The sequence below is a fragment of the Lepisosteus platostomus genome, chromosome 5 (genome assembly GCF_059453375.1).
Source record: "Lepisosteus platostomus isolate fLepPlt1 chromosome 5, fLepPlt1.hap1, whole genome shotgun sequence".
Classification (NCBI taxonomy): Eukaryota; Metazoa; Chordata; class Actinopteri; order Semionotiformes; family Lepisosteidae; genus Lepisosteus; species Lepisosteus platostomus.
Genome location: NC_142615.1, coordinates 41,300,004 through 41,318,130, shown reverse-complemented (window position 1 = coordinate 41,318,130; position 18,127 = coordinate 41,300,004). Strand labels below are relative to the sequence as shown.

The following is an 18,127-nucleotide window of genomic DNA, read 5'->3' as shown; positions in this document are numbered from 1 at the left end:
TTTGTTCAGCTCTAATGCCTGTCTGCGTTGACAAGAAATCTCAAAATGACATATTAAATAAGAACACGATCCTTCCGGTTACCATTCCTGTGGTTGGAGTGTTGTTTCGCCCTTTTTCGTTCTTCTACAATATTTACAGACAGGGCTTTATCACTGGAGTTGTACAGAAGAAGTGTGCATCGGTCCATGAAAATCATCAGTACTGCTGTTGTTCTATGCGTAGTTTAACCGAGAGCACTTAAAAGATGCAAAAAGCTTTCAAAGAAAACAGAATTGAAAGACAGTAGAGTAAGGAGGTAAAAAAGCACTCCCCCGTCGAGGAATTAACCACCGTCGCCCGTGTGACTGGATATAAAAATAACTGATTCGTTTTTGCCCAGTCTCTGGAAGCTTCAATGCGATTATTTTTCCTTCCTTATTTCTTCATTCCCATGAATTTACAGGCATTCTCCATGAGCACACACCATTGGGGATGTAGCTCAGTGGTAGAGTGCATGCTTTGCATGTATGAGGTCCCGGGTTCAATCCCTGGCATCTCCACGTGCTTTATATTATTGTGCTCACATCGCAATCTTCTGTTGAGTGAGAACTCTTTGTCGGTGTTCATAGAGAGCCAGGTTTACGCAATTAAGTTCAGTCACACACAAAGTGCTACAGTGTTGCTCTGCTGTTTTAAATGTACCTCCAAAGCATTTAGTTCTGTTAACTACAACAAATGATTTGAACTAATTTAACGTCATATTCAGGAAATCCAGAGAACGTCTCCACACTTGTCGTGGCTGTTGAAGAAATCACCTGTTAAATCTCACCCGGGATTTCTTGAGAGATCATTCAGCGAGTGAGTCCTCCCTCTGGGCTCCGCACTAAACTGAAAGCTGCGCGAATTCCTCACTCCGTGTCCTGTACTGTTACAGGTGCTCTCGTGTAGATGTGGAGCACAGCCATAAGGACACTTTGATCTTTTTCCGTATGTGAATGAAAATGCAAAAGAGCATGAAAAGTATTAATCGTATAAAATTTCCATGGTACAACTCGAGAAAGTACTGAAGGACTAAACAACAACTTTTGATGATAACAAGAGATTCAAGAAACACAACCATCCGCACACGGGCTTGGATCCTGAACGCTTAAGTTAAGACAAAGCGAAGGACACGAACTGTAAACTCTCTGCACGTCTTACAGTTTGTGTAATAAAACAATTTCTTACTTTCTTAATAATTTCTTACTGCTGATAGACGATTTTTTGCATTTTAACAAGATCACAATTACAAACATTTTGGGTTAAACTGTTATTCACACACTCTAACGAAGATAAACGTTAGTGTCTTCCGGTGTGTGAGCCCATTTCTAATAAGAATAAAAAATAAGTTATATGAATTGAATTGTTCTACTTTTTATACTTACATAGTCTTATTAATATTTCAGTTAAATATTTTTTTCTGTAGTAATACTAGTCTCAATTTACAATTTTTGGACATGGTGCATCTTAAATAATTGTATTAGTTTTGGTTTTGGAAAATCGCGCCCAAAAGCTACCAAAACTGGTAATGTTCACAAGATATGTAATGCAATAGCAGCCTTCTGGGTGGAAAACAAAAAGTATTTCTTGGTATGAATCCTAACTCTTTTATAGGTGGCATTCTAGGACTTCTCGGTTCAGAAAAGCTGTCAATGCATCGTACGTTTCTACTCCATCAATATCAGCAGTGTTATCACTACCAAACGCTAAGAATAGATCCTGGCAATCCTTCGTGAGATCTTCGTTGGAAAATTGTTTATTTTCTTTTTAAAAAATATTTTTAATACCATCCAAAAAGTCGAAAGTTTCAATTGCATGCAACTGATGAGATCTCTCTTCGATGGAAGTTATAAGTACACCCAAAACACGTTTCTTGTGGATCCAGAATTATGAGGCTCAAAACATGCCTGTCTCTTCTTTTTTTGAGGACGAATTGATTATTGAGGTGTAATCATTGGTTCAAAACCCAAATCATCTGGTATTGCTGTTGTTTCTTTGATAGTTTCTTCAAATCCTTCAATTGATCTTCGATATTGAGGGATAATATCAATAAGTTGTGGTTTTCTTTTAATCACCAATTTTATTAAAATGTCACTTTCTTTTACAGATGTCTTGCATGTATCAGAAGATATAACAGTCCCCTTGCGTCCTCAGGTAAAATGTTTTAAAAAGTACAACAAAAGTACAATATACTTAACAGCATTTATGGTTACATGTATATTAAAATGAAGGTACATATACCAAGATATTAAAATACAATTGTACAGTCCAAACCTAATAATGCTTGCGAAGTTCTCCACCAAATCTGCACTGTAATTCTGAAGTATTATAGCTGAGAATGCAAGATGAGTATGAAATTCAAATTAATTTCTTGGAAGCTGCTGATGTTGGTCATTATTGAGCATTCCAGATCATATTCACTTAAGAACTAAATTGATTACTTCTTGTAGCTTTAAACGTGCACAATATTTGCATTTCTTGCAGATATCAAGATGTTTTAAGTGTCACTGAGAACAATAATCGAGTTTGAGCAGATATTATGCTTACATGGGAATCACAAGACGTGCTCCTCTAGGTGGGCTTGAACTACCAATCTTCCGCTTAAGAGAAAGAGTAACAAGAACCAATGTTTTGCCAAGTAATTTGAAGACTTAGATAAAGAAATGTGGTGTAGAATGAAGAAGCACGGACAGGGTTTGAACCCTCATAGCCCAAAAGTCCACCTACTATACAATGTTAATGGAGGCATACATGTTTCCATGGGATATTTACTCCTGCTCCCAAACCAATATGCTGCAGCGATATCTGGTGATGATACTGTCACTGGTTGTGAGCCATGTGTTTCAGCTGTCAGCCTACTATACCATGTTCAATCAACGCTAGTAATATTACTGTTGTAGTAGAGGAGCAAGAGAGGTGCAGTCGGTATAGCTGGTGACCCTTAAGTTCAGAATTGTGGATTCAAGGTTTGTTTGTGTCCTTTCTGATCCCTCTATTCTTTTAGTAGGACAGTGCAAGCAAGACGTGATAGCGTACAGTGACAACCCAATGTCTTATGTGCTTTGTGTAATTCAGCTTTCTTACCACTTTGGGGCTCGATTCTGATATCGTTGTTAAAGCAAGGGGCGAGCAAAGGCTTTCCTAAATCAAGGTTGGTCTGCTCACAAGTAAATAGAAACACTTGAGCGTTTACTGTTTGAAGACCGCACTTTGTCAAAATACTGCTGTTTCTTAATTTCACATAATGGTATTTAGACGGGGCAAAGTAGTGTAGCCCTTGTGCAACTTTGATTAGCGTTTGTTATTCGGTTTTGAGGTTTGAGGAGCGTGATGGAAATCGAGCTTGCGAATAGAAAATGAAACAGGAATCATTTCTTGGGCTAAGAAATCCAAGAAGCATGGAAACCCGTGGATTTTAACAGTACAGAACACTCACAAATCACAGTGTTGCTGCTTTTATATTTCGGTCTTTGACTTTTGAATGCATACCTTACCGGAAATCTTTCTTCACTTACAGACAGCTCAAAAAGTTCTTAAGGCAGAAATTGTAGCCCATCTAAAAGTTCCTTTCTGCTAATCACATTTAAGTGTTGACGAAGCATTTTCCTGCCCATCATGTTCTTGATAAACGGTTTCTCTGTTTTCCTCCTATTGTCATTGTCAGCACAATAAGACAGGAACAATACACACAAAATAAAAAAGTAGCTGTCAAAGTGGGATTTAATCCCATGTTTCCATTTGGAGACCAGAACACCCAACCAAGATGAAAGACATCAGTTCTCATGTCTGACACCTTAGACCACTCAGCCATCCTGACAAGTGATGACAAAACCTGTGCTGAATTCACCAGTAGTTCACTAAACTGAGTTTCTTCCTTGAACAGATTTGCTTGTCTACAGAGTAAATTGCAAAGTCCAGGTGTGCAAAGCTCATGGAGACTTATTCACAAACACTTACTGCTGTAATAAATGCAAAAGGATCTTCCACAAAGTATTGGTTGGGGGGGTTCACCAGGGTGTTGTAGGTTTATTAGTTTCAATTATTTTTCCAAAATTTTTCTCTTGAATTTTGTTGGTTGCAAGGTCACATTAAGCATAGAAAAGTAGAGTATAAATGTGTAAAACCGTAGTTTCTGAAGTAACTGCTTGGATAATCCAACTGCCACTGTTGTTACTGCTTCTGCTGCTAATACTACTACTGTTACTACTACTACCACCATGACATCAGATTCTTATACTAATTCTGATACTAATACTCCTGCTACTACTACTGCTGTCATTACTAGTAATAGTGATAAAAACAGGGCACTCACAGATCTGTGGATGTGGGTCTGGACTCTAGAAAGTGATTCCATTCGCAAACAGCTCTGGACCTCAACACCTGTTGATGGGTCACTTCTATCAGACACACGAGTGGAGCCCAAGTCCACCTACACACACACTCACACACACTGACAGATATACACCCACACACTCACACACAGACACTACACAGACTCACAGACACACACATAGACACTACGAATACTTATAGACACACATCCACACACTCACAAACACAAATTCACACACTGACAGACACCACACACTCCTCACAAACACCACACACTCACAAACACATACACTCATAACTACAAATACACTATAAATAACACTAATACAAATACCAATTATATCGCAACAGTAACACTATCACTAAGACTTACACTATCATCATCACCACCACTGACACAAAATACTACTACACTTATAATACTAATAATAACAGTAATGCTATCACTAAAACTAACATGACTACTAGTGTAAAAAATCTAACCTTATCTATATAATTATCATTAATATTAACAGGAAAACTAGTATTAAAACAATCAGTAGCACTATCATCATTAATACTCACATGAACACTAGCATTAATGTTAAAACTACCGATTGTACTTACACTAATATTAACATGAAGACAATATTAGTATTAGTTGCTGTCCGTGACGTCACACCGCTCTTTGTGACGAAGGCGAGATACCTAGCAGTGCACAGTGACTTGGCGCTAAATACAAATTCATAAATACAATTTATGAAACAAAAAAATAGCTTACTTCACAGACTAATGCGTTGTATAGCATACTCCCGTAGAGCAGAAGAGAAAGGGCACAAGTCCCTGTAATAAGTGCTTTTAAGCGTTTTACACGAATCTCCACAGAACAGAATCCAGGAGGATCAGACTCCTGATCCTGGAGGTTGAAGAGCATCTCCTGGTTTTATTTCCACTCGAGCTCTCAGTTCCTCAGCCAGTTTGATGATTTAATTAACTGTATCACTGTTATCAGACTCTGTTTAACTGTATATAAGACTCCGTGAGAGACGTGTGGGAGACACTGTATCCCAGGGCTGGTGTGGAATAACACACAGACAGGTCTTCTGTGTGATCTGAGTCCCACTGCTCAGAGCTACAGACTGGTCAACTGGTCACTATTGTAGACAAGACAATCGGTCTGCTTCTGCTGATAATCATATTACACTTATAAGAGTAGCAATACTGCTGTTCATTAAATCAGTAAAAAATAATAATAAGAGATAATCACATATTGCTCAATTTTCAGTCAAACACTTCTGTCTCTAAGAGGCTGTGAGGAAGGAGAAAAGGGGGAGATGTGACCTGAGTCCAGGCTGTTCTGTCTGATATTATTCATGTAGCAGCACTGATTGTCTCAATGTTCTCTGGTTCTGAATTGTCGGGATAAAGAGAAGGATGGAGATGAGCTTCTGTCTGTTCAGGAGGGAGGAGTTTGGGTAAAGTACTGAGGGACCCAGAGCTCTGTGTGTGAGTCTGAGCTGTGAATCTGACTGAGAGGAGATACGTTTTTTTATTCTGCCTCTGAGAAGTCTTTTCCTTTGCCAAGCAATGTTACATCCCCTTCAGATACTCTGCACAGACTGTCAGAGTGAGAGAAGAGGAGAGAGAGATGGACAGATAAGAGCACACGCAGCGAGAGAGTCAGGAAAGGGGAGAGAGAAGAGAAGGAGCAGGAAGACAGTGCAGGTGTTCAACCACACTGTGAGCACAGGAGACAGGAGGCTTTTCTCAGCTGCTGAGGAGCTCAGTGCTCATGGCCACTCAGGCTCAGAGGCTCTGGCAGCAGTCAGGTCTGAGAGCGTCTCCTCATACTGACACTGGAGCTTTGAGAGTCAGCCTCCATTCTGACAGGAACAGCCCCTCCTGTTCAGCCCTGAGAGACACACAGAGAGAGCTGTGTGGGGAGAGGACCTGTCACCCTGTAGAGCTCTGAACATTGGACTCTCCTGTGTCTCCCTGTGCAGCACTAGAGCTCTGAACACTGGGCTCTCCTGTGTCTCCCTGTGCAGCACTAGAGCTCTGAACACTGGGCTCTCCTGTGTCTCCCTGTGCAGCACTGGAGCTCTGAACACTGGGCTCTCCTGTGTCTCCCTGTGCAGCACTAGAGCTCTGAACACTGGGCTCTCCTGTGTCTCCCTGTGCAGCACTGGAGCTCTGAACACTGGGCTCCCTGTGTGTCTCTCTGTACAGCTCAGCTCTCAGCTGCCTCATCACACTGACACCCACAGCCTCACAGTACAACCTGGCTTCCTGTGCTGGAAGAGCTCGGAGGAGCACAAACCACAGACTCACTGCAGAGTCTGACCTGAGGCTCCAGTACAGCTCTGCCTTAAATCACCACTGTATTAACAAGGACTGAACTTTTTTTTTATTATTTTGTTGCTTTTTCTAATTTGAAACTGACTCCTGCTCTGTGGCTCCTGATGCTGCAGCTATTATGGTGAAGCTGTAACACAAGACCTCTGCTATATTGAACAGGAGAGTTTAAATACAGCATAACTGCTACAGTAATACTACTACTGCTACCACAACTGCTGCTGCCACTGATACTACTGCTACTACTTATATCTTACTGCTGCTCCTACTGCTGCTCCTACTACCTATAATAATAAGGAAGAGGATGTGAGCTGTGCCCTCACACTGTTCAGACTGGTGGTGTATCAGTGTATCAGTATCAGTTCAGCTCCACTGTGCTGTTAGAGAGTCTCAGTCATGCAGTCGGCTCCACACAGAGAGACACTGGGGTCACAACTGGAGGGGTTGGAACATCTGTGTGGACTGGAGCTGTGCAGAGACAGACTCAGGGTCTGAGGGACTCAACTGGAAGAGCTCCTGTCCACCAGGCTCAGTACAGAGGGGACAATCACTGCTGGGCTTTTCTTTTTTTTCATTTAAATTATTGATCACAGTCACAGGACAGCCAGTTCTTCTTCAGTCCACCTTGTCTCTGTATTCCTGTGCTGACCTGAGTGACCTCACTGCCACCTTGAGCACAGGCTCTCCTCACACTGCCCTTGACCATGACCAGAAGACATTACTGTCTGGAGACACAACAACTCTGTGAATCACTGAAGGACACCAATCATTGGACACTGCCTGACACGGACAGCAAGACAGGACCACGTTCTAGACACTTCCTGATACAGACAGCAAGAATTACAGGACCATATATGCATAATTGATTATCTTGATACTGATTTAAAAATATAATACTTGTCTACATTTTTTTTAGTTTAATATCTGATCTCTTCCTGCCCCTGCAGCACCTGCAGCCCTGCTGTCTGTATCTGTATCTGTGTTTCCTCCAGTGAGACACAGAGCTGCTCCTGTCTCTCCTCTCCTCCGCGCTGCTGGGAGTGTCTTCAGGGAGAGGAAACAGTGATGTGTCTCTGATATATATGGAGAAGACTGAAAGGGCCCTGTGTGATTGGCCATCCCGCCTGTGTGAGAGGTTCCTGCTGTCAGTCTGAAAAGGCAGTGCTGTGTGTGATTGGCGGGGCGGGGGGCTGTGTTGTTACTGGGGGTCTGGGGTGCGGAGCAGCAGCTCAGTTGCCCTGTGGGCTCAGGGGTGAATACAGGGGTCTCAGCTGCGCTCTGTCCTGATGACAATGGAGAGCTGCCTGTCCATCTTCTCTCTCGCTGTCCTGGTGCTGCACAGCTCAGCCAGTAAGTGACCAGTCTTCTCCTGTCCAGACAGACAGACAACAACTGGAATTAAATTAAGTAAAGTTTTGATGGAAATGGAGCAATAAGTGGGTTGAACATTTTTTAAATGTTCATTTTACATTCAGCTTTGTGGGTATTCATCAAAAATATTATAACTGTATTTTATCTTGGTCTGTAAGTAAGGAAATATAATTAGCTGTGTCTAAATTGAATTAGTTGCTTTTAATATTTATTGGATTTTCTAAAAATATTCTTAAGATTTCTAAACATTATATAACAATAATGTTATAGATGGATAGAGCAGAAGCTGGCCATTATCACCCTCTATTGATAATTTGTGAAAACATGGAGTGTATAAAATCTTTAAAAAGTTATTTAACTTACTTGTTACTGTAATAATAAACTTTATATATAAGTGATAATTTGAGTGATATGCTGTGACATGTGAAAAAGTCTTCCTTTACTCGAAAACAAAAAAAGTGTGAGCAATAAAAAATGTTTCTAGAATAATATCATATTATACAGGATGATTCAGAAATACCCTGGGTTGTTTATTATTTTATTGTGTTCAATTCTGACTCCTCTGTATTGTCTTATTACAGACTGGTGCATTAATAGAGATACACGCGTTTTTAAATAGTGAATTATTATTGTGACTGATATTAAATTATTACAGACTGATGTATTAATAGATATACAGTAAATATGTTCTTACCACCTAAAATGTTCATGCTAGAGAATTAAGACTGGAGTTTTAATGCTGCCATTATATCTTTGGTGTATTCAGACAGTCCAGGTTTCTATCGTTAGGCTGTGTGATATTCAGTTGCTGTGAAAACAAGTAGTTCCTCTAGGTGTTATAAGAATATGTGTTCCAATATGATAGGAAGTTATGAGTGTGAATTCTTCATTTTAAAGACTTACAATTACATTTTGAAAATGTAAAACATTTTCAGTCATAGGACAATTAGCTCTTGTATTTTTATAGTATTAAAATAAAACTGATATATGTATTACCTGGTTCATAAAGACCAGGTTTGCTTGTTTTCACATTGAAAAGGACAGGCTGATAAAAGTTACATTCTTTATTGCTTTATAAGTTATAAAATGAAAAATATTAACACAATTGTGGAAATTCTTAGTATTGTAGGTGTATTATTATTAACTGGGGTCTCAACAGAAACTGAGGTGTAACATTAATAATTTAACAACTACAAGACATTGTGGCATTACAGCAAGAATTAAAAAAATGGTAGTTGTGTTTTGTGTTTATACAGGATTTGTCTATTATTTAACAGCTAAATAACTTATTTTGTGTTTTTAGGTTAGTTATCTAATGACAGGTTTTTTTTGTAAATTGTGAAGTTTTAATAAGAATGCTTTATTGTTTTTGACTACATTCGAAATCTGAAATTATTATCAAATGCAATTATATAAGTATGAGTTATACAAATTAAATATTTAATTACATGTTATCATACAAATGCAATATTTAAAAAAATAATTTGTAATCACAGGACTCAAGTTTAGATTTTTGAGCAAGTTTGCTCAGGACAACATCATAATAAATGTATCTGTGCCTATATGTTAAACCTGTCTGGTATTTTTGAAAAATGTTGTTCTTTAATATAATTTAATCTGATGATCATGTGTTAAGTTTAGATGTTGGCAGGTAAAGGCTAGAAAATCATTGTCAACAATTCACATACAGACAATGGGAATATACACCTCACACACATTTCAGCACAACATGTGAAGTACCTGTCAGCCTCTGACCACTGTTGTGACCACAGGTCCCAGTAACACAGAAACACTGGTCCCAGGACTTGGAAGCCACAGAGTTAGTACAGTGTCCAGTATAGTGACCACAGTCTCCTGGAACCCAGGACCAGCCATCTGAGGTTCTACAGTCATTACAGCCACTGCCTGCCGTAGTGACCACAGCATGCAGAAGCGCTTTTCTGTTTAATTTAAAACTCAGCTTTATGGATATTCCTTAAAATTATAATTGATTTTATTCTGGTGCTATAAATAAGGAAAAATAATAGACATTTTGCAGTATTAACAAGAATTTCACCTCCACAATTAATCATAATATTAATTCAGCTTATATGTTTTTTAATCTATTTTCTATTAATGCTGAATTAATAGTTTTATATTCAGTTATACACTATTACACACAACACAGACTAAGGATAATGTTTTTTAAATACTAACATATAATTATTATAACTATTAATATTGTAGATATTTAGCAACCTTATCAAAAATGTTGTACAACTTGACAATCCCTTATCTATTACCACAATAATAAAATACAAAATTTGGGCTGTAATTTGGGTCATGTCCTAGGACTTGTGGAAATTTTCCCATTTGCAAACAAAAAGGAATACAAATGTTTTAACAATAATACAACATCTTCAAAATATTTACCAGGGGTTGTTTATTTCATTGTGCTCAATTCTGCCCTCTCTAACAGGTATAAAAACAGACTAGTGTATTAACAGAGATCAGTGTGTTTTAAAACACTGTTGTATTGATCGGACTGATATTTTATTTTACACACTGATGAATTAATATGTTTTATTAAAGTAATTAACGGATGTGTTATTAAACACTGGAGTATTTTAAGACTAATATTTTAACTGAGATAAGTGTGTTATTAAATACTAGAGTATTATTGAGACTCCAGTATGATTACTATTGACACATTTTGTATTTACTGTATTATTAAAGTAACATTAATAATAATAACATTATAACATTATGGAAATGTTATTAAAAAATATTTTGAGAGAAGGTGACAATTTTAGTGCAAAGAACTATTACAGACAGGTGATCAGAGATAAAAGTATATTTAAGGCACGTTTCCGATTAACAAATAATATTAGTAACTATTGCAGGTGAATGTGCTAATACAAATAAGAGTACTGAAGGTAAATGTATTAAAATATTTTTGATCCATGGTTATTTTTGAGAATGATTACAGTAGTTTTAGATACTTTGGTAATTATATTACAGAAGGATCTAACATTGTAACATGATTGAGGACAAGACATATAGTTGTGTTTATTTGTTATAACAGTCAGATTCAGGTGGTACTGTAGGTATTTGTATTGCAGTGTGTTTTCTGACCTGAATCCGTACTGGGTGCTTTTAGACAACAATGTCCAGTAACAACACAGGAGTCCTGAGGCAAATCTTGTAGTTTTTTCAACTTTAAACAAAAGTTTGGGATCTGTTTAGACTGGAGTTTTATTTGAGAAATGTGTATTTGACCTGGAAGTCCTTCATTTTGAAGAGATAAAGGTTTAATTCTTGTTCCATGTTTATTCTGCATTTGACTGATACTTCACAGCTAAATGAATTGTTGTTTGTTAGTCTTAGATCACTAATGATAGGGATAATTTTTCTTACATTATGGAATTTAAAAAAAAAAAGATTAATAAAAACAACCTGTGCACTGTGATTCTAGAATATATTATTAAGTGCAACTATAATTCAATCTGTGAATTATGTACTAAGATCTTGAGAGGTAAAAGATTAAACACATTGTTCACATATTTATCATGTAAGCATAGCAAAAAAATATAGGAATAAAAAGTAGTATTTAAATGAATTGTAGCATATAGTGTGTAATGGAAAAAAATATTTCACACTCCAAACTGAAGGTGATTGAAAATTTAATCAAAAAGAACAAATCTAGTTACTGTAAATGTGCCCTGGACAGTAAGTATACACACTTCACATACAGTCTGGGCTGGGACTGACTCACGTCCACAGCAACATTCCCTCGAGCGCTCACCCTGTCATTCAGACTGGGTCAGGACGTCTTTCAATTAAACCTTCAGTCTTTCATTCAGGATCCCAGTTACACTAATCACCTCTTTATTTGAAACTGTTCAGAACACCGAATCTCCATCATTAGAGCAAAACCTTGTGAACCTAGCGATCGCATTCCTCTCATAGTCAAGTTTATCACTCGGTTATTTTAATTTCTCACTCTTCAATCCTGAAATATTTTCTCTGTTTTAATTCTTTCCTTTTCCTCGCTGACTCTCCAGCCTTTCTTTTCTTTATTTCAGCTGAGAGACGGGCTTCCCTCTTTATTTTTTCTTTCTGCTCACCTTTTTCATTCAGCCCAGCAGCCTGCATTCGATCTGCTACTCCCTGATCATTCAAACTCTGAAATAGCTCAAAGTCCTGTGCCTGGGTTTCAATTATATCTCCTGCTGCAGATTTTCCATCTTTCTGCAGCATTACACTTCACATATTTCAGCACAAGTTGTGAAGCACCCATCTGTTAAGAAAATATTTCTATTGATTCTGTTTTGGATTTCATAACTTATTTTCAAAGTAGAATGTTGAAAAGACTTATTAGTGTTTAAATCTCTTAATTGATACAGACATGCAGTCAGTGTCCACTGTTAAGTACATGTGGGGCCTGAGACCCAGATACACCAAACCAGGTTTCAGTGATTCAGCCTTCTGACACCACAGCCACTGTCCACTGTATTGACCACAGCTTCTAGAAACACAGGAACATGGTCATTACAGCCAATGTCCACTGTACTGATCAGAGCTTCCAGAAACCCAGGAAAACAGTCATTACAGCCACTGTCCACTGTACTGACCACAGCTCCCAGAAACAAAGGAACACACTCATTACACCCACTGTCCACTGTACTGACCACAGATTCCAGAAACAAAGGAACACACTCATTACACCCACTGTCCACTGTACTGACCACAGCTCCCAGAAACACAGGAACACAATCATTACAGCCACTGACCACTATACAGACCACATTTTCTAGAAACACAGGAACACCATCATTACAGCCACTGACCACTGTAGCAACCACAGCAGAACAGCCCTCTGCAGTCACACAGTGATATGGACAGAGAGATATATAACAGGATCTGGACACAGGTGTGTGGAAGGAGAGGTGAGATGGCTGCTGGTGGACTTCCTGTCACTCCACTGTCTCTTGTTCACCATTGGAGGGACTAGCAATCCAATCAAACAGGTAAAACAAAATAAAAATACCAAGTGTGTTTCTAAAATGTCTTAATATAAAAATATCCTGTAGACATGGTGATAGGGATTGTTTCTCTCTCTCTGCAGGCAGTGCTGATGTGAGGCTGGTGAATGGTGCCAGTCCCTGTGAGGGGACAGTGGAGGTGTATCATGGTGGAGAGTGGGGGACAGTACTACACTCTGGCTGGGATCTGGATGCTGCTTCAGTGGTGTGCAGACAGCTGGGCTGTGGATCTGCTGTTTCAGCACCAGGAGGAGCTCACTTCGGCCCAGGGTCTGGATCAGTCCTGCTGAGTGGGGTTTCCTGCACGGGGTCAGAGGCTGCGCTGAGGGACTGTCAAAAACGTGGAGTGAAACAGTATGGCTACTCTCATGCCTATGATGCTGGAGTGAGGTGTTCAGGTAAGAGACAGAGACTCTCTCCAGGCTCCAGCTTGAGGACAATGAAAACTCCTTCACTGATCTAGAGTCCATCATCATGATCAATTAAATTAAAATTAAAATAATTAAAATCTAGTATTGATAATATGATGATAATAATAATTCAAAGCAAGATACGTTATAAACATAATACAGTGCCTTGCGAAAGTATTCGGCCCCCTTGAACTTTTCAACCTTTTGCCACATTTCAGGCTTCAAACATAAAGATATAAATTTTTTATTTTATGTGAAGAATCACCAACAAGTGGGACACAATTGTGAAGTGGAACGAAATCTATTGGAGTTTTGAAACTTTTTTAACTAATAAAAAAATGAAAAGTGGGGCGTGCAAAATTATTCGGCCCCCTTGCGTTAATACTTTGTAGAGCCACCTTTTGCTGCGATTACAGCTGCAAGTCGCTTGGGGTATGTCTCTATCAGTTTTGCACATCGAGAGACTGAAATTCTTGCCCATTCTTCCTTGCAAAACAGTTCGAGCTCAGTGAGGTTGGATGGAGAGCGTTTGTGAACAGCAGTTTTTAGCTCTTTCCACAGATTCTCGATTGGATTCAGGTCTGGACTTTGACTTGGCCATTCAAACACCTGGATACGTTTATTTGTGAACCATTCCTTTGTAGATTTTGCTGTATGTTTGGGATCATTGTCTTGTTGGAAGATAAATCTCCGTCCCAGTTTCAGGTCTTTTGCAGACTCCAACAGGTTTTCATCCAGAATGGTCCTGTATTTGGCTGCATCCATCTTCCCCTCAATTTTAACCATCTTCCCTGTCCCTGCTGAAGAAAAGCAGGCCCAAACCATGATGCTGCCACCACCATGTTTGACAGTGGGGATGGTGTGTTGAGGGTGATGAGCTGTGTTGCTTTTACGCCAAACATATCGTTTTGCATTGTGGGCAAAAAGTTCGATTTTGGTTTCATCTGACCAGAGCACCTTCTTTCACATGTTTGGGGTGTCTCCCAGGTGGCTTGTGGCAAACTTTAGACGATACTTTTTATGGATATCTTTGAGAAATGGCTTTCTTCTTGCCACTCTTCCATAAAGGCCAGATTTGTGCAGTGTAAGACTGATTGTTGTCCTATGGACAGACTCTCCCACCTCAGCTGTAGTTCTCTGCAGTTCATCCAGAGTGATCATGGGCCTCTTGGCTGCATCTCTGATCAGTCTTCTCCTTGTCTGAGCTGAAAGTTTAGAGGGACGGCCAGGTCTTGGTAGATTTGCAGTGGTCTGATACTTCTTCCATTTCAAGATGATCGCTTGCACAGTGCTCCTTGGGATGTTTGAAGCTTGGGAAATCTTTTTGTATCCAAATCCGGCTTTAAACTTCTCCACAACAGTATTACGGACCTGCCTGGTGTGTTCCTTGGTCTTCATGATGCTCTCTGCGCTTTCAACAGAACCTTGAGACTATCACAGAGCAGGTGCATTTATACAGAGACTTGATTACACACAGGTGGATTCTATTTATCACCATCAGTCATTTAGGACAACATTGGATCATTCAGAGATCCTCGCTGAACTTCTGGAGTGAGTTTGCTGCACTGAAAGTAAAGGGGCCGAATAATTTTGCACGCCCCACTTTTCATTTTTTTATTAGTTAAAAAAGTTTTAAAAATCCAATAGATTTCGTTCCACTTCACAATTGTGTCCCACTTGTTGGTGATTCTTCACATAAAATAAAAAATTTATATCTTTATGTTTGAAGCCTGAAATGTGGCAAAAGGTTGAAAAGTTCAAGGGGGCCGAATACTTTCGCAAGGCACTGTATATTTAATATGATTGGTGTGTCTTGTTTCTGTGTTTCCTCTGTGTTTATGCAGTCTCACTGAGCCCGTAGCTCATCCTCTGTCTCCAGGCACTTCAGTGTTGTTCAGTTTAAACAGGCAGGCTGTGCTCAGTGAGTTTGTATCTACTTCACTGCGCCTTTACTGTTTTAGCACTGGTGAAGTAACAATCTACTGTGGTTCCACTGTGCTGTTGGGTGAAATGCCTTTTCATTTTCAGGTGTTTTAATGGTATTTTGGTGTCAGTGTCAGTGGATCTGGTCAGTCTCAGGTGTGTTTAAATGGTATGTTGGTGTCAGTGTCAGTGGATCTGGTCAGTCTCAGGTGTGTTTTAATGGTATGTTGGTGTCAGTGTCAGTGGATCTGGTCAGTCTCAAGTGTGTTTTAATGGTATGTTGGTGTCAGTGTCAGTGGATCTGGTCAGTCTCAAGTGTGTTTTAATGGTATTTTGGTGTCAGTGTCAGTGGATCTGGTCAGTCTCAGGTGTACTTAAATGGTATGTTGGTGTCAGTGTCAGTGGATCTGGTCAGTTTCAGGTCTGTTTAAATGGTATGTTGGTGTCAGTGTCAGTGGATCTGGTCAGTCTCAGGTGTGTTTAAATGGTATGTTGGTGTCAGTGTCAGTGGATCTGGTCAGTCTCAGGTGTGTTTAAATGGTATGTTGGTGTCAGTGTCAGTGGATCTGGTCAGTCTCAGGTGTGTTTTAATGGTATGTTGGTGTCAGTGTCAGTGGATCTGGTCAGTCTCAGGTGTGTTTTAATGGTATGTTGGTGTCAGTGTCAGTGGATCTGGTCAGTTTCAGGTGTGTTTAAATGGTATGTTGGTGTCAGTGTCAGTGGATCTGGTCAGTTTCAGGTGTGTTTTAATGGTATGTTGGTGTCAGTGTCAGTGGATCTGGTCAGTCTCAGGTGTGTTTTAATGGTATGTTGGTGTCAGTGTCAGTGGATCTGGTCAGTTTCAGGTGTGTTTAAATGGTATGTTGGTGTCAGTGTCAGTGGATCTGGTCAGTTTCAGGTGTGTTTAAATGGTATGTTGGTGTCAGTTTCAGGTGTGTTTTAATGGTATTTTGGTGTCAGTGTCAGTGGATCTGGTCAGTTTCAGGTGTATTTAAATGGTATGTTGGTGTCAGTGTCAGTGGATCTAGTCAGTCTCAGGTGTGTTTTAATGGTATGTTGGTGTCAGTGTCAGTGGATCTGGTCAGTCTCAGGTGTGTTTTAATGGTCTTGTGGGGCTCAGTTCAGCTGCACTACCAGTAGGCTGGGCAAACGATTTTTAAATTTTTTTAAAAAGAAATAAAAATGAGATATAATGATGTGTTCCTGCTTAACTTAGACATTGCACAACTTTAAAACCTATAAAAATGGGTTTCGAGAGTTAAAAACCACTTTTTATGGGCGAAAAATGGGTGATTTTTCTTCCTCGTGATCAGCTCAGAATCTCTGTGTACGCTGTAAGGTTTTTACTTCTTAATTAAACGTTTAAAATACACGAATTTCATAAAGACAACGCACGTTTCGAAGAGAAAAAATCCCATTCTTTTCTCTTCCTGTTGTGTGAAACTCATCAGCAGGTCTTTTTTTCCCAATCAGAGGCTCTGAAAATAGCGTACCGCCCACTGCGCTCCGTCAGAGAGGGGCGCGGCACCGAGAGGGAGGAGGCGCGGAGCGCAGCAGTACAGAACGAACGTTCTACTGCCTGGAGCGCTTATGGCAGCGATCGCGTCTGCATTTATAACTTAGTTTTTAAAATTAATCAAGCAATATGAACCATCTCTTTTTACTTTTAAGTCATTTAATTATCATTAAGCACAGCTTTCTCACCACCTAGACTACTTTTTGATACCATCCTTAGACAAAGCAGAAACTTCTTGTTCTGTCTAATGACATTACAATTGGAAAGATTACAGAATTTAATCGTCTTTAATTTTGTTACGTTATACATTTTAGAAACGTTTCATCCATACAAACACCACAAAACTATTCTCGATTGTATTTCTGAATGGTATGTTACACTTAGTTCACTGTTTTAATTACACCTAATTAAGACAGTTAGGTGTTAGCATAAACTATTAGCAATCAATATTAAATTTAGCACTGTAATAAGTTGTGTCACTTTCCCCCGCATCTTGTAAAAATATATTTTCATTGTTCAAATATACATTAAATCTGACTATCATATAATAAGTTAAATACAAAACTAAAGAAGAAATGGGGTTAAATATAATTCAAAATATTTTGCTAACAATGTTAACTGTTTATAAATAATAAATTGTATTAACTAAAGAGTAGGATGGCACAGTTGTTAGTATGCTTTTTGTTTTGTTTCTTTTTCATAAATACAACAGTAGTACCTGATGTCTCAGCGCCTTTCAAAATTAATTATGCATGCAAACCTGTGAACTAGAAAGATAACTAAGATATCCATCCATTTATAATGGTGGCAAAGTGGTTAGCATTGCTATCTTGGAGCACTGGGGTCCTAGATTCAATTCCTGCCATCCTGTGTGTGTGGGGTTTGCATGTTCTCTCTGGGTTACATGGTTTTTCTCCATATGTGTGATATGACTCCCTCTCGCACTCCAAAACATACTGGTAAGTTAATTGGTTTATGGGAAAACTGGCCCTGGTGTGTGTGTGTTTGTGTCTGTCTGTCCTATGATTTACTGGCGCTATGTCCAGGGTGTATTCTGCCTTGTGTCCGTTGCTTACTGGGATAGGCTCCAAATCCTCTGTACTGGATAAAGAGATTAGAAATAGATGGAACTATACACAGTGTTAGAAACCCACTATGAAATGGCAGCATCTCACTGAGAATAAAATATTTTATAGTG

General features: G+C 39.1%; 1 non-coding gene across 1 annotated transcript; it reads left to right on the top strand.

Annotated features, from left to right (window-relative positions):
* The first annotated feature begins 468 nt into the window (after positions 1 to 468).
* trnaa-ugc (transfer RNA alanine (anticodon UGC)) lies at positions 469 to 540 on the top strand. The gene has a single exon. It is a non-coding gene; the product is annotated as a tRNA-Ala (tRNA).
* Positions 541 to 18,127: the final 17,587 nt, after the last annotated feature.